This window comes from Pteropus medius, unplaced genomic scaffold (genome assembly GCF_902729225.1).
Source record: "Pteropus medius unplaced genomic scaffold, Ma_sr-lr_union100, whole genome shotgun sequence".
In the NCBI taxonomy this organism is placed as follows: domain Eukaryota; kingdom Metazoa; phylum Chordata; class Mammalia; order Chiroptera; family Pteropodidae; genus Pteropus; species Pteropus medius.
This window is the reverse complement of record NW_024340698.1, coordinates 6,195,295-6,219,874: the sequence shown is the minus strand read 5'-3', so window position 1 is coordinate 6,219,874 and position 24,580 is coordinate 6,195,295. Positions and strand designations below refer to the sequence as shown.

At 39.6% G+C, this 24,580-nt stretch overlaps 1 protein-coding gene and 1 pseudogene across 4 annotated transcripts in view; one reads left to right on the top strand and one right to left on the bottom strand.

Annotated features, from left to right (window-relative positions):
- The window catches only part of MOSPD1 (motile sperm domain containing 1), a 36,878-nt gene extending 12,830 nt beyond the window's left edge, over positions 1 to 24,048 (bottom strand). Inside the window, exons 1-4 of one of the 4 annotated variants that reach the window (XM_039875138.1) lie at positions 23,901 to 24,027; positions 11,582 to 11,720; positions 10,668 to 10,734; positions 9,929 to 10,074 (exon numbers count right to left, since the gene is read on the bottom strand). The gene's annotated coding sequence lies outside the window, so the exon portion shown is untranslated. Of the gene's footprint in view, positions 1 to 9,928; positions 10,075 to 10,667; positions 10,735 to 11,581; positions 11,721 to 23,900 lie in introns of all 4 variants that reach the window. The other 3 variants (XM_039875118.1, XM_039875129.1, XM_039875146.1) reach the window with 3 other exon arrangements.
- LOC120613391 (uncharacterized) lies at positions 15,215 to 15,333 on the top strand (annotated as a pseudogene).
- Positions 24,049 to 24,580: the final 532 nt, after the last annotated feature.

The following is a 24,580-nucleotide window of genomic DNA, read 5'->3' as shown; positions in this document are numbered from 1 at the left end:
GTTGATAAAAGAGGGTATACATCTAGGGAAAAAAAGTTGAATTTATTTCTCACTCCTTATAAAATTCCAAAACTTTATTAAGGTAAATTCCAAATGGATCAAAGCTTTAAATGCACAGAAATAAAATAAAACACTAGAAACCATGGGAAATCTATTTTTTATAATCTTAGGCTTTCTAACAACCAGAAACCGAAAACTATTGATAAATTCAACTATATAAAAATTCCTAAAATTTTGCATGGCAAACAACTTTTTTTAAGCAAAGCCAAAAGAATATTTTCAATCCATATTATAGGCAATGTCTAATTTCCCTACTATATAGAGAAGGCCTACAAATCATTACAAAAAAGACAACTCGATATAAAAATGAGCAAACACTATAATATTTTATAGAAAAGAACAAATTTTTTAGACTTACAAAAGGTTGTATAACATCATTCACAAGAAATATAGACTAAAGCTATACTGAAATAAATGTTTTTACTTGTCAAATTGGCAAAAATCAAAAAGTTTGACAGCACTAGGTGGAGCAATCAGGCATGTTCTTAACATTGCTGGCAGGGAGATAAATTGGCACATCCACTGTATCTGCCAAAATAAAATGCACATTGTAATGCAGGAGCCTCAGGTCTGGAACTTGCTCCTGGGTTTGGATATTCCAGAAAAACCACTAGGAGGACCAGAGGGGTGAGAAATGCCGTTTATTACTCACAAGGCAGGGAAGCTTCAGCAGCGGCTGCTTGGAGCTGCAGGAAAAAGCTGCAGCTGACCAAGAGCAAGCAGAGTTTTTTATGCCCACAAACAGAGGGAGGGTTAATCTTATTGAGGTAGCAGCCACCTTCTCAGACGGATGGGAGCAAGGTGTGCTGCTTGGTTACAGGAGCAGATAATGTCCATGGGAGCAGCAGAAAACGTCCTTAGGAGTGGGCACTGCCGAAAGCTCTTTGTGCACTGTCTTTTTTGGCTGCTGGCCAGGTAGCTATCAGTCTCCTGAGTATGTGGAAGGGCTGTGTTCTGAGTTAACCCTACACTTCACCCCAACATAGCTCCTCCATCTCACATTCTTCACGTCACCTCTTCCGGACAGGAGGTCCGTGGATGATTGGAGCATTTGTATATTGCATCTATATATCACAAATAAAGACTACATCCTAACACTAACAAGAGTACACATAAGCCAAGCAGTCCTGTTACCAGGTAATGGCCCCAATGGCTCAAGGAGGGCCACCAATTGGTTAAGGGCTTTGTTCCAAGTGCTGCAACACATGTGGCTACAATTCCTGTTACAACTCCCACCAGTTTCTTGATCATCCCTCAATATTGAGGGAAGAGAGGCAACAACCGCTATGGCTGCTTTTTGCTAAAAAGAGGCAGAGTTCAGGGGTTAGAGGAATGAAACTATCCTACATTCCAGTGAACGTATTGTTAGTTTTTGGTTTACTATGACTACAAAGCAACTTTCTACATGAGTCTACTTATTTGAGTCTCAACTTCCCCAGAGGTATTACTGTAGGTTTAGCAGGTTGTATTAGCCATTGTATAGATGCCTCCTATGTCTATGAAAACAAAAGGAAAACAAAGGTTAATAATCGGAGCAAATTATAAACCAGCTTCTGAGTTTGTAAGGCTGTCAGTAAAGATTTCTAGATATAAGGCTGGAAGCATCTTCCACAACTTGAAATCTCCTTGATGATGTCCTCGGACATCAAGGCAAACCCTTTGTGTGGCCCACATAGCACCAGTCACTGAGATTGTTCAAACATAAGCTGTTGTGGCAATCTCTTTAATTTTATATTAAGTTGTCCATCTTTGGCTTGCATGGCTTGGAAAAAGCAGTTATAGTTTTCAATAATTCCTAGTTAAAGGATGGAAAAAACATTACAAATTGAAAACACATTCGAAAATCCACAGAGAGATATTGGAGAAAACTAGAAGAATTCAGGACCCTGTCCGATTTACAAGTAGAAAATAAAATAAAACCTAAAAGACAATGAATAGCATAAGAATCTAATGTTTACCTAGGTATATTTCAATTTTTTTAAGTTAATTTTTTTTTCACTTATAGTGGGCATACGATACTGTATTAGTTTCAGGTATACAGCATGATTAGACATCTATATAATTCACAAAGTGATCACCCTAATAAATCTAGTGCCCCTCTGACACCATATATAGTTATAATATTATTGGCTATATTCCTTATGCTATACTTTATATCTCTATGACTATTGTGTAATTACCGATTTGTACTTAACCCTTTCCCCCCTTTTCACCAACACCCCCAACTCTCTCCCATCTGGTAACCCTCGAAATGTTCTCTGAGTTTTTTTTGTTGTTGTTCTTTAGATTCCACATGTGCGCAATCATATGGCATTTGTCTTCCTCTATCTGACTTACTACACTTAGCACAATACCCTCTAGGTCCTTCATGAAATATCTTTTTCCATCCCATTACTTTTAGTCTGTGTGTGCCTTTTAATCTGAAGTCAGTCTCTTTTGTAGGCTGTATATGTAAGGGTCTTGTTTTCTTATCCATTCAGCCACCCCATCTTTTGATTGGAGCATTTAATTATTTTTCATTTGAGGTACTTGTCAATAGATGTGTGGTTACTGCCATTCTTTATTTAGACTTTTGATACGTATATATTTTTTCTTCTTATTTTTCCCCCTGTTTAATCCCCCCTCCCACTTCCACCCTTGACCAAGGGATGTTGCCATCTCCTTTTTTTTTTTTTTTTTTAAGAACTTCTGGATCTGAAGTGAGTGTCTCTTCCCTACGCATGCGGCGTGAGAGGAGACACTTTTTGCATGGTTTGTGGCTCCACCTGGGATGCGAACCCAGGATCTTCTGAGTGTAAAGCAGACATGCTAACCACTACGCTATGGAGCCACCCCTATTTTTTCTTCTTAAAGAAGTCTCTCCAGCATTTCCTGTAATACTGGCTTGGTGGTGATGAACTCCTTTAGCTTTTTCTTGCCTAGGAAGCTCTTTATCTGTCCTTCAATTCCAACTGATAACTTTGCTGGGTAAAGTAATCTTGATTGTAGGTCCTGGGTTTTCATCACATTGGATATTTTGTGCCAAGCCATTCCAGCTTGTAAAGTTCTGTTGAGAAATCAGCTGCCAGTCTTATGGGAGCTCCCTTGTATATAATTAATTGCTTTTCTCTTGCTGCTTTTAAGATTCTCTCTTTGAATTTAACCTTTGACATTTTAATAATGATGTGTCTTGGTGTGGGCCTCTTTGAGTTTCTCTTTCTTGAGACTCCCTGAGCTTCCTGGGGTTGTATGTATATTTCCCCCACCAGGTTAGGGAAATTTTCTGTCATTATTTCTTCGAATAGGTTTTCAATTTCTTGCTCTCTTCTCCTCTGGTACTCCTACGATGTGAATGTTGTTATACTTGACAGTGCCTCAGAGTCTTCTTAAACTACTCTCATTTTTGGAGGGGAGGGGATTCTTTTTTCTTGTTGCTGTTATGATTGGGTGTCCTCTGCTACTCCATCTCCTATGTCACTGATTCAATCCTCCGTTTCCTCCACTCTGTTGATTCCCTCTAATGTACTCTTCATCTCAGATATTGTATTGTTCATTTCTGACTGGCTCTTTTTTTGTTTTCCATCTCCATTTTTATGTTTCCTATTTCTTTGTAAAAGTTCTCATTGAGTCCATCTACTCTTCCCATAAGTTCCTTGAGCATCCTTGCAACTAGTGTTTTTGAACTCTGCATCTGGTATATTCCTTGTCTCCATTTTGGTAAATTCTTTTTCTGGAGCTTTGTTCTGTTCTTTCATGTGGGACATGCTTGTCTTCCCATTTTGTTTGCCTCCCTGTGTCTGTTTCTATGTAGGTAGGGCTCCTAAGTCTTCCAGTCTTAGAGAAGCTTTGTGTAGTAGGTGTGCTGTGGGGCCCCTTGGCACAGACCTGGGAGGAGTCTAGCTAGCTGCAGGCCAAGTTCAGCCATAGCCTGTGTACCTCCAGGGCCACCTGTTAAGAGTCACCAAGCAATCCACATATGGCTGCCATATGTGGGGCTTGAGGCTGTTCAGCAAGAGGTACAGGGCACGCTAAGACCAGATGCTGCTTCTTGGAGTTTTGTGAGCCTGTGAGAGACTTTATGAAAGTCTGCAGCAGGAACCAAGACAGCTATATGGCATAAATCACTGCAAACGGCTTGGGTGGGCCCACAAGTGGGGAGCAGCAGAGTCTCAGGGAATCCCCTAGGTGAAGTGACCTGTGTTATCCAGGTCCACAGCGCCTGCATCTGCAGCCTGGGTGTGGGGAGGACTCAACAAAGGAACAATGGCTTCTGCCTGCGCTTCTATCTGGGAGCAAGCCACCCCTCTAGCCCTTGCGTGAAGCCCGACAGCTCAGTGCCTCCCTATAGGTCCCTGGCGCCCCTCGAGCAGCTGCCCCAGTGCTGGAGCTCAGAGTGAGTAAGTCCATCAGCAAGTAAGGCCAGGCATGGGCCCTTTAAGTGGAATGTCTGTGGCTCCTACAGTCTTCCGTCTTACTCAGCCACAACCTCTGCTGGTTTTCAGTCAGAGATTGTGGGGACCCCTCTTCCTAGCACTGGAACCCTGGGCTGGAGATCCCAGTGTGTGGCTGAGACCCCTTGCTCCTCAGGTGGGAGAGGTGGCTCTGCAGCCAAGATAGCCCTCCTGATTCTCGATCGCCACATGCAGTTGTGGGACCCGGCCATTTCACGTCTCCGCCCCTCCTACTGTTTTGAGGTGACCTGTTACTTGAGGTGACTTAGTTGTTGGGCTTCTGTTCAGCCAGGCCTCTGGTGAATCCGCATACTGGTTCCTCTGGAGTTTTGTTACAATTTCGGTGTGGTCGCTAGAGGAGGTGTGAACAGCCACTACCTTCTAACACCAACTTGAATTTTTATCAGGACATGTTTTTTTCTCTCCTCTCCAACTACCCCTATATTTACCAAAGATAGCCAAATTCAGATTCATTAATTTGCAAAATAAGTCGTTTCAATAAACTTGGCCTAACTAACATTTGCGTAATCCCAGCAAGAATTTTAATTAACCAGCTAGGCACTTTTAACTCTGCTTTGCTAGAATTTTACAAGGAATCTTCAGATTGATCTTAAAAGGCTTCACAAGGCCAGAAAAGTCAAGGTAAGGACTTGCCCTCAGAGGATGCCTAAAATACCTATAGGTTTCAGTTGAGTTTCTCTCTTCTTGAGATCTCCAAAATATCTCGAGATTCTTGCACCTGCCAAGAAGTGACACTCTTTACTCAAATAGGAAGGCTGCTGGGAACCAGGAGAGCCATGTACCAGGCCAATATTCCCAAAGGCTTTTATTGGCTTCCAGAAGTCAACCTTAATTCCTTAAAGTTGTTTGGTCATATCTAAGTCTCTGCATTTCTCTCAAATATGACACTCCAGTCAAAGGCTTGGTAATAAAAACTAGTTTCCAATCATGTCCTGTTATAAAGAGAACAGATTGTTATTGAACTTATGCAAATAATCACATTGCCATGAAATTAAGACTACTTACTCACTAAAAGTGTTTGGATTCTGGAGGGGTAAGTAGGGAGGAAAAGAAACACTCCAATTCTGCACAATTATTAGCAAAACCTAGTTCTTACTGTTGTGGAGATTCAATTTCCTTAAGTAGCCAAGGGCCTGATTAAGACAACATAGAACATGGAAAACGATTTTGATAAAAAAAATTTTAAAAATTGTTTTCTTCAGGCAGGAAAACCTTTTCTATAATATCAGTAGCAGACTAATAGTCCAAGAAACTCTGTCTTATTTAGCAGAGGGAGAAAACACAACTCTGATTTTAAATTAGTCTGCTTTTGACATTTAAATTTATTTCCAATCTTGTTTAGCTTAACCATATCTACAGTTTCCTCTTTCAAGATTTCACAGACCTTCTGCAACTTTATTCATCTCTTCAGTTTGCCTCTTCTTACTCCATTAAAAATAACCAACTTTAGGACAAACTACTTTCCTTTTATCTCCTTTAAAATACACCTCTATACCTTATACCTTCTGTTACTAAACATACACAGTTCTCTTTCAATTGTAATACGAATTCTTAACTCTCAGAGACCTCAATTTCTAATGGCAGTTAGAAAGTAAACAATTAACATCCTTTAGATTGGCAAATTTATGAATATATTTTGTAACCTCTAGAAGTATTTCATTTGCCCTTGACAGTTTTACAGAGGCTGGGAAAATGTGGGGGCAAGGTATGGCTTGCTGTAAGTCTGAAAGAGAGTCAGAGGTTAGCATGACATCATCAATATACTGGTACAGTTGTATGGTAGAGGGTTTAGCCTAGCCAGTCAAATCCTCAGCCACAAAACGATGGCAAATAGTGGGGCTATGGAGATACCCCATAAGTAGGACAGTGAAGGCCCATTGTTGTCCTTCCCAGGTAAAGGCGAATTGATCTTGAATGGGTAAATATTTTGGACATATCCTGGTCCCATAAAAAGTCATCCAGGCAAGGAGCTGAGGGTTGAGAGTATCCCCGGCTTGAGGTCCATTCAAAGGTACAGACAGGTGCCAGCCTGTCAAGCAAGGGTTGGAATTTCTGCTCCAGTTTAAGCTGCTGCCACAGAGCTACCAGGACTGTATTGGGTTGCTTATTAATCGTTTCTGGGTCAACCCCGGCCTTTATCAGATCCATCCATAGTTGCCTTCTGGTCACCTTTACTGGGCCATCCTTACTTTCTGCCTGCACACCCACAATTGACTCTCTCTTTCCCCTGGACCCATCAGGCCCCCTGTTTCTGCTTGGCCAGTTCCATTTTGTCCAAATTGGGAACAACCTGTGCTGCCACCTAGATTGTCCTCCCCCCTCGGGTGGACAGAATGGGCACCAAAGTACCATAACAGGCCAGCAGGGCAATCTGGATGATGCAGTCCCGCATACCTGCAGTAAATGGCACCACATCAAGGCCCTCAAATGGTTCGATGTAAATAGCATGCCTCATTCCCATCTCCCTAACGAACACTTACAGTTCTGACATGGATATCTAGCACAGCTGGGCCATCGGCAAATTGCCTTCATTTGGACAAGCCCTGCGGCAACCCGCCATGAGCCAATTCAGCAGAGATGCGTTTTCTGCATATTGGATTGCCTCATATGTGTTGGCGCAAAGAGAGTGAGTGGTGACAGAGGCCATGTGGGTTAATTCCTCCCCAGACAGTATTATGCTGTACACACCCATGTCCCAGAGGTGGAGTAGCCACCCTGCGATGGGCTCTGATCCTTTCGGGCTCTGATCCTTTCTGGTGGAACTTGGCAGCCAGCTCTACCAAGTTGTATATGGCTGGGCAGAGGTGTATAGATGTTGAAGGGGAGGAGGCGGGTTCCTCGAATCTTGCTGCTCGGGGCATTTCTATTGTCTTTAGTTTCTAAACAATTACCGTGCAGGCCCGAAACACACATGTGGCTTCCTCTGGGAGGGACGCCTCTATTTCTTCATCTGACTCAGACTTTCTGTTGTGGGATCCCACTTATGGGGGTTCCATTCAGACTGTGTAATTACTGCCCAAAAGCTCTTGTTAGCTTTTGCCCCCAAACCTGTGCAAAGCAGCAGGCTAGGTCCTGCTGCTATTCGCTAGTCTATTCTGTCATCCAAGAATATCCTTGCTATTGGCCTATGTGACTCACAGGTCTCCTTCTAGCCTTACTTCCTCTTCCACATTCTTCACCCTTTCCTCAGCCTGCAACTGTTTAGCGGTAGCCTCATGCAGTGCCTGCAGAAGGGGCCAGCCCACTGCGGCTGCTACGACCTGCAGCTCTTTCTTTTTAAAGAATACAATTCCCCTACTTTCAGTAAAACCTGTAAGAGGCCCATAGGTGTGTTGGGGGTGTCCTCCCATTCCTTTGTGGGCTCCAAGAATCTAAAAGGCTTGCCACATCAAACAACATGGACCTAGAGGCCCACTCCGGGATTCCTCCTGGCAGACTCTCACCAGGCATGTTCTCCCACTCACTTGAAGTCAACTTAACCAGGGTACTTTCCAGAATACCCTCCCAGCTACACCAATTGTAATACAGGAGCCCCATGCCTGGAACTTGCAACTGGGTTTAGATATTCCAGAAAAACCACCAAGACCAGAAGGGTGAGAAATTCCACTTATTAATCATGAGGCAGAGAAGCTTCAGCAGCAGCTGGTCAGAGCTGCAGAAAAAGCTGCTGCTGACCAAGAGCAAGCAGAGTTTTTTAATGCACACAAGCAGAGCGAGGGGTAATCTCACTAGGGGAGCAGCCACCTTCTCAGACAGATGGGAGCAAGGTGTGCTGCTTGGTTACAGGTGCAGATAACGTCCATAGGAGCAGGAGAAAACGTCCTTAGGAGTGGGCACTTCTGAAAGCTGCCTCTGGCCGGGCAGCTATCAGTCTTCGGAGTATGTGGAGGGCCTGTGTTCTGAGCTAACCCTATACACACACACCCTCAGATCTAGATATTCTACTTCTAGGAATTTATCCTGTATAAATATTCCCCTTGTGTGAAATTATGTATGTGAAAGGTGGGTTTTTTTTTTTTTGCTTTTTTTTTCAGCACTGAGGATTAAATAATTCATGTGAAGCACATAGAATGAAGCTTGGCAATCAATAAGAGCTAGATGTTGTTGTCAATAGCAAGATTGGAAACAGCCCAACTGTCCATTAATAGTCGATTCATTAAATAAAGTATAATACAGCCATCCGTTGGGATACCAAATATCTGTTAAGAAGAAAGAGGAAGCTCTCTGTGTAGTGTAGATTTGGACTGATCTTCAAGTGTAGCGTTAAGTGAGAAAAGCAAGGTGCAATGCAGAGTGTGGAGTATGCTGCCATTTGTGTGGAAAAGGGAGATAAAAGAATACATAAACCTATTTTCATGGATATGGGTAAAATATCTCTGGAAGGATAGCCAGGGCTGCCCCTGGAAAGACAATCTGAGTGGCTGGGGACAGGGGTGGGAGGAGAGTTTCCTCTGGATACACTTTTGTATGTTTTGAATTCTGAACCCTATAAATACCTATTCAAAAGTTTTTTTAAAGGTCAAATTAAATAACAACCCACTAAGGCCTAATTTGGAAAAGGTACCAGTTATGAAATACAATATGGAATTTAGAAACAATGTGTGAAAAATCTGTTAATTGCATTTTCCAATTTATGATCCTTTGATAACATTGAAAACCTTAATACTATGTGTAAAATAGAATAATTTCAGTTATCTAAAATAATTTTACATGCAACATAAACTCATTACAATAAACAAAAGGTTTATTTAAGATAACTGGCAAATAGGAAAATGTAAAACTTTTTGTTATAAAGGAATATGAGTTGATTTGTAAATCTGACTAGAAGTCAAAATTAACCACACAGAACAAGTGCTAAACTCTTGGTTCTAACTCTAAGGAGAAGTTAGTTGTCACAGGTCAGAGTAGAAATTTTACTAGCTTTAAGCTTTCTCTTTACCAGTTGAATACGTACACATTTTCCTATGAATTGTGAATAGGCTGACTACCCCTGGTCACCATAAGTGTTTAATCATTTATGAGCAGTTTATTATCCCTGTTCCCATCTCTCACTTATCTTGCCTAAGATAAAAGTGGCCTCCTAAACTTCAACCAATGGATATTAGGGAGGAATTAGCACCAGGTCACCAGGGCAATACTGGAGACTGCCAAGAAACCTAATGAAGATAACATGTGCCTTTAATTGATGGTTTTACAGATACTAACACTTTCTCCTTGCTCCAGTCCATATTGCAAAATGATAAGGTATGAAAATTCTGGGGACAGATTATATACTAAGCCAATAAAACCTTATAGCGAATTGGATTATAAGGTTGCTTTCCAAAAGTCAAGCACACACAAAGTCAAAGAATATTAGCTCCCGACCCTTATCATTTTACTGCTGAGGAAATCATGCCCAGGGTGGTTAAGGGACTTACCAGGGTATTGGTGGCACGACTCTGGTCTTCGGACTCACACTTCCCTATACAGTCATCATCTCCTCTGTGTCTCAATTCAAAAGTCCTGCCTCCCTTGAGTGACGTCAGAAGCATGGCGGAGTGAGGGATGTCCCCGGATCTCTCCCCTTGAAATAACAACAAGCTCAACATCTAAAACTCAACAAATAACACCCAACCTGAACACAAGCACGTCTGAGTGAGTGATCTAGGCTTAAGAGTTTCCAGAGGTCAGAACTACGGGAGTCTGGAGGGTAGACTGAAAGGAACAAAGAAGCTGCCTCATGCAGCCAGAGCTCCCTGCAAGAGGAGGGGGAGGGGAAAATTTGAGGCAGGTTCCCCGAACAGCCCTGCCTGAGGGATCAGCAAGTTCTACGCATTGGTGCCCAAGGATCAGGGCAGAAAGTGGAGCGGGAACTAAGTGTGGAGGGGCAACTGTGTCTTAGCAGCCGCAATTGTGAAGCAGGAGGCTGAGACACAGAGACTAATAACAACCCCCACCAACCAACCCAGAGCGTGCCCTCCCTCCACCCAATATCCTCTCAGACCTAGCACCATGAAGCCCTAAGAGAATCTGACCAAATGATATCAAAACAAAACCCACTATCAGTACCCTGGGAGTGAGGGTAGCCAATCGTGACATGAATATTTGATATACCAGAGAGAGAAAAAGCATTATTAGCCTCAAAGCAGAAATCCAAGAGGCTTGGATGCCACTTACTGGAAATCAAAAGAAAAACACCTTATCAACAGGCTAAAGAGAGACCTCTATATAATAAATCTTCTTTCTGAAAAAAAAAAGCAGAATACACTCCCATTAATGCCCAGCCAGAGAAATAGCCATCAAACACCATGAACAACCAGAGTGACAGGGCAGCTCAGAAAGAAAGAAAAATCTCCAGAAAATAAGCTTAAAGACATAGAAATATGCAATTTAAAGGCCAGAGAATTCAGGATTGCACTTCTGAAAAAACTCAATGAGAGGCAAAATAATTCAGATAAACAATTCCAAGAAATAAGAAAAATATAGGTCAGCAAAATGAGTTTTTTAGCAAGAAGACTGAAGCCCTAAGAAAGAACCAAATAGAACTTCTGGAGATGAAGAACACACTAAAAGACATGAAGAGTAAAATAGTAACATTAGGAAATACAGCTGACCAGATGGAGGAAAGAATCAGTGATACTGAAGACAGAAATCTAGAAATAATTTAGAAGGAAGAAGAAAGAGACAGAATGAAAAATAATAAAAGAAATACGAGAAATAGCTGACACCATCAGGAAAGGCAACATAAGAATAATGGGTATACCAGAAGAAGAGAAGAAGGGATCAGAAAGCATATCCAGACAAATAGTTGATAAGAATTTCCCAAATCTAAGGAATGAGATGAAGCTTCGAATTCAAGAAGATAACAGAACATCCAATTATCTCAACCCCAAAAGGCCTTCTCCAAGACACATTATATTAAAATTATCAAAAATTAAAGACAAAGAAAGAATTCTCAAGGCAGCCAGGAAAAAGAAGACAGTAACCTATAAAAGAAAACCCATTACACTACCTTCGGACTTCTCAGCAAAACCTTACAAGCAAGAAAGGAATGGAACCAAATATTCAAACTATTAAATGAAAGGAATTACCAGCCAAGAGTAATGCATCCAGCGAAGCTCTCCTTTACATGTGAAGGAGAAATAAAGACCTTTCCAGACATACAAAACTTGAGAGGATTCTCCACTATGAAGCCTGCATTACAGGAAATAATGAAAGGAGTCAGCTCACCTGAAACAAAATGACAAAAAATTACATAACTATGAGTAAGAAGACTAGCAGGCAGACAGAAGCAGGATAGGTCAACTCTTATTAAGAACAGGGTGTTATAAGCTTAAACTATAAGAACAGAATTGCTATTGCAAGTTAGAAATAAATGTTCAGCATACATAGGGACAATTTGAGACAACAATAACAGAAAATAGAGGAATCAAAGACCCAAATTCTCAAAGGGGAATGGAGATAAGACACACGAAGAAGAAAATGGAATACTATGTATGTATGTATGTATGTATGTATGTTATGTATGTATGTGTGTATACATATATGTGTATATGTATGTATGTACGTGTGTGTGTACATACACATACACATATACACATACACACACATACATACATACATATACACATATATGTATACACACATACATATATATACATACATATATACATACATATATGTATGTATATATAAATATATATAAATATATATAAAACTTATATATATAATATATATTTATATGTATATATATTTACATATATATAAAATACATATAAATATATGTATTTTATATAAATATATTTATATATATTTATATGTATATAAATATATATAAAACTATATATATGTATGTACGTGTGTGTATGTGTATGTGTGTATATGTGTATGTGTATATACACATATGTGTGTATATTTATATATATTATATAAATATATATAAATATATATTTATATACATTTATATAAATATATATAATATATATAAATATATTATAATATATAATAAATATATATTATATATTAATAATATATATAAATATATATAATATATATATAAATATATAATATATAATAAATATATATTATGAAATGTAAAGTTGTATATACATATACATATATATATTTATATATATACATATATATGTATATATATATGTATATATATATACATGTATATGTGTATATATATATACATGTATATGTGTATATATGTATATATATGTGTATATATACATATATATGTATATATATAAATATAAAGATAAAGATAAAGATAAATAAAAATATAAATATATTTATATTTATATATATATATATATAAAACTATACTTTACATTTCATAATGGTAACCACACAAGAAAGATTCAGAACTGATGTACCTAACATAAAACAAGAAGGTCCAGAGAGAAAATCCACAAAACCCAACCCCCAAAAAAAATTTTAAGAAAAAAACAGAAACACAAGGACAAGGAAGCAATGGAAACACCGAGCTACCAGAAAGCAAAAGATAAAATGTCTATAGGAAAATCTCATATTTCAATAATCACCCTAAATGTAAATGGACTGAACTCACCAATAAAAAGGCACAGAATTGCAGAATGGATCACAAAGCAAATCCCAACCATATGCTGCCTCCAGGAGATACATCTCAGCTCCAAAGACAAATATAAACTCAAAGTGAAAGGGTAGAAAATGATATTTCAAGCAAAAGGCATTTAGAGAAAAGTGGGAGTAGCGGTACTAATATCAGACAAAATGGACTTCAAAATAAAAAAGGTAAAGAAAGATACTGAGGGACACTTCATAATGATAAAGGGAATCATATACCAAGAACACATAACACTTATTAACATCTATGCTCCCAATCAGGGAGCCCCGAAATATATAAAGTAATTACTAACAGAACTAAAGAAAGAAACAGACCAAAACACTATTGTAGTAGGGGATCTAAATACCCCACTGTTGGATATGGACAGATCATCCAAACAGAAAATCAATAAGGAAATAACATCTTTAAATGAAACATCAGACCAACTGGACATAATTGACATCTACAGAGCCTTCCATCCCAAAACAGCTGCTTATACATTCTTCTATAGTGCACACGGAACATTCTCAAGGGTTGACTACATACTGGGACACAGAGATAGTCTCAACAAATATAAGAAGTTTGAAATCATACCAACCATGTTCTCTGATCATAATGCTTTGAAGCTCGAAATCAACTGTAAAAAGAAAGTGGGAAGAACCACAAATACATGAAGATTAAACAACATGCTACTAAAGAATGACTGGATCAGAAAGAAATAAAAAGAGAAATCAAGAGATACATAGAAATGAATGATAATGATAGTACAACATATCAAAACTTCAGGGACATGGCACGGCAAAAGCAGTAATAAGTGGAAAGTTCATATCATTACAGGCCTATCTCAAAAAACAAGAATGAGCTCAAATAAACAACCTAACACCTCATCTTAAAAAAAATAAAAAAAAAAACTAGAAAAGAAGAGCAAACGAAGCCTAAAATCAGCAGAAGGAAGGAAAAAGTCAAAATTAGGGCAGATTTAAATGAAATTGAGAACAAAAAGACAATAAAAAATAAATACAACGAAGTGCTGGTTCTTTGAGATTAATAAAACTGACAAACACCTGGCTAGACTCACTATAGAAAAAAGAGAAAGGGCACAAATAAACAAAATCAGGGATGAAAGAGGAGAAATTATGACAGACACTGTAGAAATACAAAGGATCATACAAGAATATTATGACAAAGTATATAACCCCAAATTGTATAACCTAGAAGAAATGGACAAGTTCTTAGAAAGATACAACCTTCCTAGACTGATTCAAAAAGAACTGGAAAATCTAAGCAGACCTATCAGCAGTATGGAAATTGAAACAATCATCAATAACCTATCAAAAAAGTAGAAGTCCAACACCAGATGGTTTCACCAGTGAATTCTACCAAACATTCAAAGGAGATTTAATACCTATTCTTCTCAAATTCTTCTCAAAAATCGAAGCAGTGGCAATTTTGCCTAACTCATTTTCTGAGACCAATATTACCCTGATACTAAAACCTGGTAAAGATAACACAAAAAAGAAAACTACAGACCAATATCTCTCATGAACACAGATGCAAAAATCCTAAATAAGATACTAGCGAACCGAATACGGCAACACATTAAAAAGACTGTATACCATGATCAAGTTGCCTTCATCCCAGGGGCAAAGACAAGATTTAATATACACAAATCGATTAATGTGATACACCCACATAAACAAAATAAAGAATAAGAATCATATGATCATATCAATAGATGCAGAAAAAGGCTTTGACAAGATACAGTGTCCATTTATGATCAAAACACTGAATGAATCAGTATAGAAGGAAAGTACCTTAACATAATAAAGGCCATATATGACAAACCTTCAGCCAACATTATTCTTAATGGTGAAAAACTAAAAACCTTCCAAGATCAGGAACAAGACAATGCTGTCTGCTATCACCACCGTTATTCAATTGGAGGTCCTAGCTAGTACAATCAGGTAAGAGAAAGAAATAAAAGGCATTCAAATAGGAAATGAAGAAGTCAAACTGTCACAATTTACAGATGACGTGATTCTCTGTATAGAAAACCCTAGACTTCACAAGAACTCTAGAAATAATAAATACAGGGTTTTCAGGATACAAAATCAACGTTCCAAAAATCCATAGCATCTACGGCCCTGCTACCCTGAACAAGCCCAATCCTGTCTGATCTTGGAAGCTAAGCAGGATTGGACCTGGTTAGTACTTGGATGGGAGACCACCTAGGAAGACCAGGTACTGTAGGCATAAAAAAAAAATAAGGGATTGTAAGCTGACAAGGTCCTCACAATCTGAGGTCAACCAAGGGTTGTCTTGCCTAAAAAAAAAAAAAAAAATTCATACTTGTTCTCTACTCTAAAAATGGATTGTCAGAAAAAGAAATAATAATAATAAAAAAAAACAATTGCTTTTGTAATTGCAATAAGAAGAATAATATACCTAGGATTAAACCTAATGAAATATTTGAAGGACCTATATAATGAAAACTATAAGACTCTATTAAAAAAAATTGAAAAAGACACAAAGAAATAGAAAGATATTCCGTGTCCTTGGACTGGAAGAATCAACATAGTTAAAATGACCTTAATACCTAAAGCATTATACAGATTCAATGCGACCCCCATCAAAATCCCATCAGCATTTTTTAAAGAAATAGAATAAAAAATCATCAGATTTGTATGGAAGCACAAAAGACCCCTGAATCAAAGCTATCCCGAGAAAAAAGGACAAGGCTGAAGGCATCACTCTGCCTGACTTCAAATTATTTCTACAAAGTGACAATAATCGAAATGGCATGGTATTGGCAGAAAAATAGACACACAGACCAGTGGAACAGAACTGAGAGTCCAGAATTAAACCCCCATTTATATGGGCAAATAATTTTCGACAAAGGAGCCAAAAACATACAATGGAGAAAGGAAAGCTTCTTCAATAAATGCTGCAGGGAAAACTGGAAAGCCACCTGCAAAAGAATGAAACTAGACTGTTGTCTATCACCACACACCAAAATTAACTCAAAGTGGATTAAGGACCTGAATATAAGACCTGAAACTAAATTGCTCAGAAGAAAACATAGATACTAAATTTATGGACCTAGGACTTAAAGAGGATTTTATAAATTTGACCCTAAAGGAAGTAAAAGCATGAATGGGACTACATCAAACTAAAAAGCTTCTGTAGAACAAAAGAAACCATCAACAAGGCAAAGAGACAACCACACAAATGGTAAAATACATTTGCAAGCAGCCTCGGATAAGGGCCTAACACCCCAAATATACAAAGAACTCATACAACTCAATATCAATAGAAAAACAAACAATCTATTTAAATAATGGGCAGAGGACCTGAACAGACACTTCTCCCAAGAAGACATACAAATGGCCAACATGTGAAAGGATGCTCAACTTCACTAGCTATTAGGAAAATGCAAATCATAATCACAGTGACATACCATCTCACACCTGTTAGTATGGCTATTATCAACAGGACATATAATAACAAGTTTGGAGAGCATGTGGAGTAAAAGGAACCCTCATACACTGCTGGTGGGACTGCGAATTTGTATAGCCACTATGGAAAACAGTATGGAGTTTCCTCAAAAAAGTAAGAATTGATCTACCATTATGATCCAGCAATCCCTCTACTGGGTATTTACCCAAAAAAACTTGAAAACATTTATCTGAAAAGATACATGCACCCCAGTGATCATAGCAGCATTATTCACAGTGTCCAGGACATGGAAGCAACTGAAGTGCCCTACGATAGATGATTAGATAAAGCAGCTGTGGTACATATATACAATGGAATATTACTCAGCCATAAGAAGAGATGAAATACTGCCACTTGCAACATCATAGATGGACCTTGAGATAATCATACTAAGCAAAATAAGCCAGACAGAAAAAGTTGAAAACCAGATGATATCACTTATATGTGAGATATAAACCTAAAAGCAACAAATGAACAGGACAAACAGAGATTCATGGACATGGACAATAGACTAGTGGTTACCAGAGGGGAGGGGCAAGGCGGGAGGTAGACGGGATAAAGTGAGTCAAATATATGGTGACAGAAAGAAGTCTAACTATGGGCAGTGAACACACAATGCAATGTATAAATGAGTCACTGTCGCATTGTACACTTGAAACTTATTGGATTTTGTTAATCAATGTCAGCCCAATAAAAAATAAAAAATAAAAAGTCCTGCCTCCCTGATGCTGTCACACATGCCCTCATCTCTCAAAAATTTCCCTGCTTTTCCTGGAAGTTCTCAAAGGATGATCCAAAATTCAAGTCTTGATACATGAGTTTCTTTTTCAGTTTTATAAAGAAAAAATTGAAATACAAGTCCACTTACTAAGTTGTATATGGTTTATTTTCCTGATTATGAAAGAATAACTATGGCTGTCAGTAACTATTCATTAGGGTATTAATAACCAAGGTTTATCTTATTCTTCCTCTCTGGACCCCAAAATTTTCCTCATTCTTCAAAGCCTAGCTCAGCGCCTCCTCCACCTTGAAGCTTTCCTCTACTACCCTGATCTACATGGATCTCACTAATTGTCATTTTTTAATGTACTTACTGTATGGATTGACTACTTTGACATTTGTGTGTATTAATTTTGACTCCCCTGATTTTGAGCATAATGCCATAGTTTTCCTGTGGGTTCTTTTTTCCCTTTTTGCATCCTTCATAGACCCAAGCTCAGTTTTAGGTACTTAGCAGATACTGAGCTTATCACTTAACCTACAAGTGTTTACTAATAATTGTCTCCTTCATCAAGAAACACTGCCCTTCCCCGTAGAAGCAAAGGGACCAAATTAGAGGAACAATAAATCTACGGTGGCTACTTGCCAGGGGTTAGGGTAAGAGGAGAACATACAATAGTATTCCCAGCTGCCTCTCCTGCCTCCCTTCTTCCCTATCTTCCTCCCATCTCCTCTGGCTCCTCAGTGCCCAAGTGGGCCATCAGTGTTTAGAAATCTGAGTCCTCAACATACCCCCATACCCCTGACCTTAACAGGGAGACAGTACGGCCAGGAGCTGGTGCTACAGGAAACTACCTTGTCTTCCTTGTCCTTTTCCTCCATACTAAAGGAACAGAAATGCAATCCTGAAATTTGAAAGAAAACACACTGGTACCACTTGTGACCAGTTTACAAACTTCTCTACCAAAAAAAAAAAAAAAAAAGCCTAAACACACTAAAATCCTCACACACACCTTCTACCATCAGTCCAGGGAGACTAGTACCCCAAAGTGTGATTATTTGTGATTATTTTCTGCTTCCCTCACTTTGGATTGACCAGAGAAAGGAAAAGATGAGACTCTGAGGTAAACAGGGGAGTTTCAATGTCTTCTACCACCGCGGATTCTAAACTTGGAGACTGTTAAAGAACACTTTAAAAGCACATTGTCATTTGCACACACACCTTTTTATGGGAAGAGGAGACTGCAAGAAAAATCAAATGAAGTAAGTGAAACTTGGGTATTCTTGTACTGAAGTGGTTCAAAGTTTGAAACGGTTAATGATTCAAAGTACAAACTTCCCCAGAAACCAGTGACCTATCTGCTTGGCTTCAGAGCACCAGCCATTTACTACCTGTCTGGGGCTCTACAGTGTTTACTCCGTTTGGGTTCCTAGCTCCACCTCCAAGCCAGCTCCCTGTTATCTGGGCACAGGGGCTATCTTCTTCCTCCATACTTGGTGGAGTCCTTGCCAATAGCCAAGTAAATGTGAAATAGTTAAGAGCCTAAGTTATTTGGCTTTACTCTCACTGGTATTAAAACCTCTCTTTCCTTCCCATTGTATAAACTCAGCTCTCTCCCTCTTTGAATTTCCAATATTGTCTATTAGGATTTTTAATGGCTGATATGTTCCTAAAGTCAACTCTTTCACAAGCGATGTTATAATGTTCACTCCATATTTTTAAACAGTTCAATGCTCAACATTAGGCAGTTTTGTTTTTATACATTTTCTAGGTTTTTTTTTTTGTATAATTTGATATCTTACTAATGGGACTGACTGCTATAAATAATATGTAGTGACAGACTATTACATATTCAAGATGTAAAAGGTGGGTAGTATATGCTTTAAGCGTTTAAAAAAATATGCGCTCCAGCAATGTCTTTTTAAAAACATTTTTAATTTTTTTTATTTTATTATTAGTTTCAAGTATACAGTACATTAGTTAGACAGTTATATAGTTTACAAAATGACCCCCCTAATTGCTCTTTCTCTCCTCTGGCTCTTCACCTAGCCTTTACATTAATGCTAACTGCATTCTCTATGCTGTGCTCACCATTCCTGTGACCATCTATCAACTACTAATTTGTATTTCTTTAACCCTTCACCCCATTCTCCCAGCCTCCCAACCCCGCCCCAACCGTCACCAGATTGTCCTCTATATTTGTGTGTTTTTGATTAGTTTGTTCTTTTTGTTCCTTAGATTCTGCATATAAGTTAAATCATATGGCATTTATCTTTCTCTAACTTATTTCACTCAGCATAATAACCTCTAGGGCCATCCATGTTGTTGCAAATGGCAGGATTTCATTTTTTTTAATGGCTGAGTAATAGTCCATTGTATATATGAACCATAACTTCTTTATCCAATCGTCAGTTGATGGGCATTTAAGTCGCTTCCATATCTTGGCTATTGTAAATTGTGCTGCCATGAACATAGGGGTGCATAGATCTTTACGAATTATTGTTTTGGTTTTCTTTGGATAATTACCCAGAAGTGCAATTGCTGGATCAAAAGTTAGATCTACTTTTAATTTTTTGAGAAACCTCCGGACTGTTTTCCACAGTGGTTGTACAAATTTGCAATCCCACCAACAGTGTATGAGGGTTCCCTTTTCGCCAACACTTTTTCTTTGATTCATTGATGATAGCCATTCTGACAGGTGTGAGGTGATATTTCATTGTGGTTTTAATTTGCATTTCTTTTAAGCTAGTTATTTCAAACTGTTGTTTTATTATAATATCCCAATATGTCTTCAGTTATTTCAAGATGTGCAATTCTTAAAGCAGAATTCATATTAATTCATTATATGAAATATATATATTGCTACATATTGCATTCTCAGAAGTTTTAGGATCACAAATTCAACAAACATTTACTAAGCACTTATTATATACCAGGTACTGTGCTAAGGAATATGGAGAAAAGATGAAAACATTGTCTCCACCTAGCAGGAAGAAGATACTCATAGTAGTTATGATATGATGTGGCAAGTGTTAAATTGCTAGTAGATACAAAATGCTCTGAGAGTATAAAGAAAGTGAGGTCTGCCTTAAATAGTAGTTTTCAGTAGGAGTGGAGGGGTGGGGTGAATTCCAGGAAGAATACATATGTAGAGGCATGAAAGGGACTCTTAAAATGAGCTTTGGCATTTCATATGGTTTCAAAAAAACAGCATGTATGAGGGAGTGGCAAGAGACAAGGTTGGAAAGGTAAGCTGGAGGCAGATAGTGATAAATCTTATAAGCCAAGTTTGGGGTTTTAGACTCGATTCTGGATGCCAATGTTTCTCCATATGTGGTACTGGACCAGCAGGACCAGCTTCACCCGGGAACTTGTTAGAAATGGAAATTCTTGGGTCCCACCCTAGACCTACTGAATCAGAAATTCTGGGGTTGGGACCCTCTAGATGATTTTGATACATATTACACTTTGAGAACCATGGCTCCAGGAAATGGGAAACCTCTGAAGGATTTTAAGCAGGAAACTGACCAGCTAAGATCTGAAGTAGGAAACCAGCTGACATTGACCAGTCAAGCAGAGGACCTGGCTCCAGAGTAGTTATAGTGAAAAAAAAACTGTTGAATGACTATGGCATAGAGAGATGATGAGGGCCTAGACTAAGGCAGTATGAATGGAGAGGAAACATATTTTTGAGATATTTTGCAGGTGGCCCAGGTTCAATCAGGTGAATAAACTATGTCAATACAAAGGTGTGACTGAAATAGTTTTTATATAAAAGCACACCATACTTTTGTTGAATGTAGCAACTGCTAGATGTTCTAAGAAAGAAATGGTCCACATTTATAGACCCTATAATAATGGAAGGTCAAGAGCAATTTCTATATGTTCCCATAGTATCAAGAGCAAAGGATGTCCTGGCTTATACATGAGTCTTCTGATATGCTTGGCATTTCTTCTTCCCACTGTAAGTTAGTAAACTGGCATTCACATATTAACATAGACATATTTTGTGAGTTTGGAGTGTGAATAAATTCCCGAGATCAATGTATAATTCCTGGATGAGCTGGCAAAATTAAATTCAAACCCTGAAAAGCTAAAAAAAGACACTGGTTCTGGTGATCTAACCAAGGTACTGTCAAGGTGAGACCCTGCTAGAGCCACCTTTTTATTCTAACTTGACCCTGGTCACATAGCCCACTTAGCTCAGGAAAAAGCTGTAATAAGTGAAAGAACTGGACTTTATACTATGCATGAAGCTCAAGTGGAACTGTTGTTCCTAATTGTGGAGGCAGGATTTAGCTGAGGCAATCTTCAGTTTCTCGATGGAGAGAATGGTGGGGGGGCAGGGAGGAGAAGGGGGAGAGAGAGAGGGAGGGAGGGAGAGGGAGAGGTTTACAGGTCAACCTATACAGCTAATTTACCAATGAGAATTTTGCAGAGTGAAATTTCTATTTCTGTTAGGACTCTAGATACTTCTTGTTACTGAACATTTTTTTAGTTGATACCAATATCTTGGCTTATTTGACCAACTTATTTCGGCCAAGAATAGTTTCTAATCAAAAACCACTATTTTAGGGAATTTGAGAGCTATAAAAGACCCTGGAGATTAAAACAAAACTTTCATATTACAGATGAGGAAATGGAGGGCCTCAAAGAGTAAATCACTTAATCTGTTTACTGTAGGGCAAAATTCTCCAGAATACTAGAAGGTGGCAAAATAAGATTAAGAGCAACACGGATAATCTGCTCGTTTAAGTTTTAGACAAGATTTTTAATTCCTCTATTTTCCATTTTAAACTTTTTTAAAAGCAGAAAAAGAATAGCAAATTACTTACTTTATTGGATTATTAGAGGATGAGGAAGGTTTTCTTGTAGTTTCTTAATTGTTTTGTTTTCAGAAATTGGAGTTAAATGTAAAAGCCCCATGAAAAAAAAAATAATATTTGGGAAGAAAATGTGCGTGAACAATTTAAGGGGAGATACATGCATTATTTTATAAGCTATTTGTTCTATTTTCTCTTTTGCCTATAAAGGGGTAACTTTATACTAAATAACATCCATTATATTTGATTGTATATTACATGTAAAGGGAATCTATCATAATCACCTGTCACAGATTTGAAAAATTTCACATTTTCAAATATCCTGGTATTTGAGTAAATCTCTTATTTTGAGAGTTCTAGAAATGCTTCGCAAACTAGTTTAAACTTGCATCCTGTTTAACTATGTGGAAGTGAACAACTTGAAAGGCACATTTCGCCCGTTTCCTGTTTTCCAAACTTTCCACTACTTTATACCAAATATACTGCAATCTAAAAGGTGGTGTCCACTCTCTATTAAATATCCTGTATATAGCATCTCATAGGCAAAGATTTCCCAGCACTTAGAGGAACCGTCGAGAAGATTTTCATCATCAAGAATATATTAAACTCCATGTATTCTTTGCCTGAAAAGGTAGACTTCTCCCTTTCAGTCTGGAATTCAAATTAAGAACGCAATGCATTCTTAAAAAACAGGACTGCTTTTTAGGAAAGACTAAAGGATCCAATTTTTCAAGTTTGCGTCGACCTCTTATTTCCCTCAAAGGTCAAAAATCCGGGAGTGTTTTCATTTAATATTTGCCCTCTCGCTCCCCGACGTGAGAGGTCTCTTTGAGTCTACTCTGGCAGAAATGCTACTGCAGTCCAGAGAGGACAGATGTTAACTTTACACTGAGGGGAAAACACAGAACAGATTAAAGGCCAGAGTGCAAGAGGGAGTCTCAAACAGTCCGTCCTAGGACTTCAACTGCACCTGATTGGGCCGGTCCCAGTCTTTCCAGCCCACGTCCCCACACCGGCCGGCTCCGTGTGAAACCGGTCATGTGAGCCTGTTTACAGCCGAGCAGCTGGTGCAACCATCAAGATCCATGCGGAGGTCCAGGAAAGGGGAAGCAGACAGGCCACATACCCCTACACCGCCCCCTCACATTTTGCATTCCAAGAATGCGCTCGCTCTCCCTCCCTGACTCTCCACCCCTTTCATCTCCCTCCAGCCACCCCGGACGCCTGCCTCCATCCCCGCCAATTTCCTTCCAGTTGCTCGCTGAGGGGACCGGCTGGGCTGGAGGAAGGAGGAAGGGCGAGGACGGTGTCACCCCAAATAGGGAGTCGAGCTCCCTCCCCCAGCCCTCCTCAAAACATCCGCCTAAGAGTTGTCCCCGGAGTCGCCTCCCCGGGGCAACCGAACTCTGCCAGGCAGGCACTGGGAGGATTCCGAGCCTTTAGCCTCCGCCCGGGCACAGACAGACAGACAAGACAGACAGACAGACACACACACACACACACACACACACACACGGGCCAGCTGGCAGACTGGGGCTGCGGTCTTATGCAGGTAGCAGAACGGCGGCAGTCAGCGGGATGGGGGCAGAAAGGACCCCATCTGATTCCTTCTCCCCACCTCCCACCCGAATCCCGGCGCCGCGGAGCCCTGCTGTCAGTCACCGAACCAAGCTCGGGGTTTGGGGACTGCTCGCTCTTTCTGCTGGGTCTCTCGGCAACGTAACTTCCACGTTTTCCCGAAGTCGGAGGAAGTGGGTGACGGGACGGTTGGGGACTCTCACCTCGACACACCAGCTCCTCGCAAAGCAGCTGCGACTGCTCCCCCGGTTCTTTGTCAGCGTCTCTAGGCTGCACTGCCTGCTGGGATACCGGAGGACTCAAATGCCACCTCTCTCCGCCCTCGAGGATGAGCTGCGGTTGGAGGGTGGGTGGGAAAAGGGATGAGAGGTGGGCTGGGGCTGGGGCGGGGTTCACCACCTTGCCTCTCTGGTTTCCTTGTTCTCTGTCTCTGATCTGCTCCTCCCCTCCCCTATCCTCCCCTTCCCTCCCAGCCCGCCGGCTCTTGAGGAGACTGGAGACTCTTACAAAGGTGCCATCTCCCTCTGCACTTGTTAGACAATCACCCTTGACTCCTCCCCTTTCTTACTCCCCTACACACTCACATCCAGTGAGTACCCAAGGCTATTTGATACTACCTCTGAGTACTCCACTCCTCAGTGCTTCAGGCTCTGTTTAGGCCCCATTACCTTTTGCTTGGATAGTCCCTCCACTCTTGCCTTTGTCTATACCATCTCCCAGGCAGCAACCAGAGGGATTTATCTAAGGTGTATAGGTGACTGTGTTACTCTTCTGATTGAAACCTTTCAATGTCTCAGCAGTACCTACAACTCCTTACCATGGAATATAAGGCCCTCTGTGATCCTTTTCTAATGCACCCAATACTCTAGCCCAATATACTGGC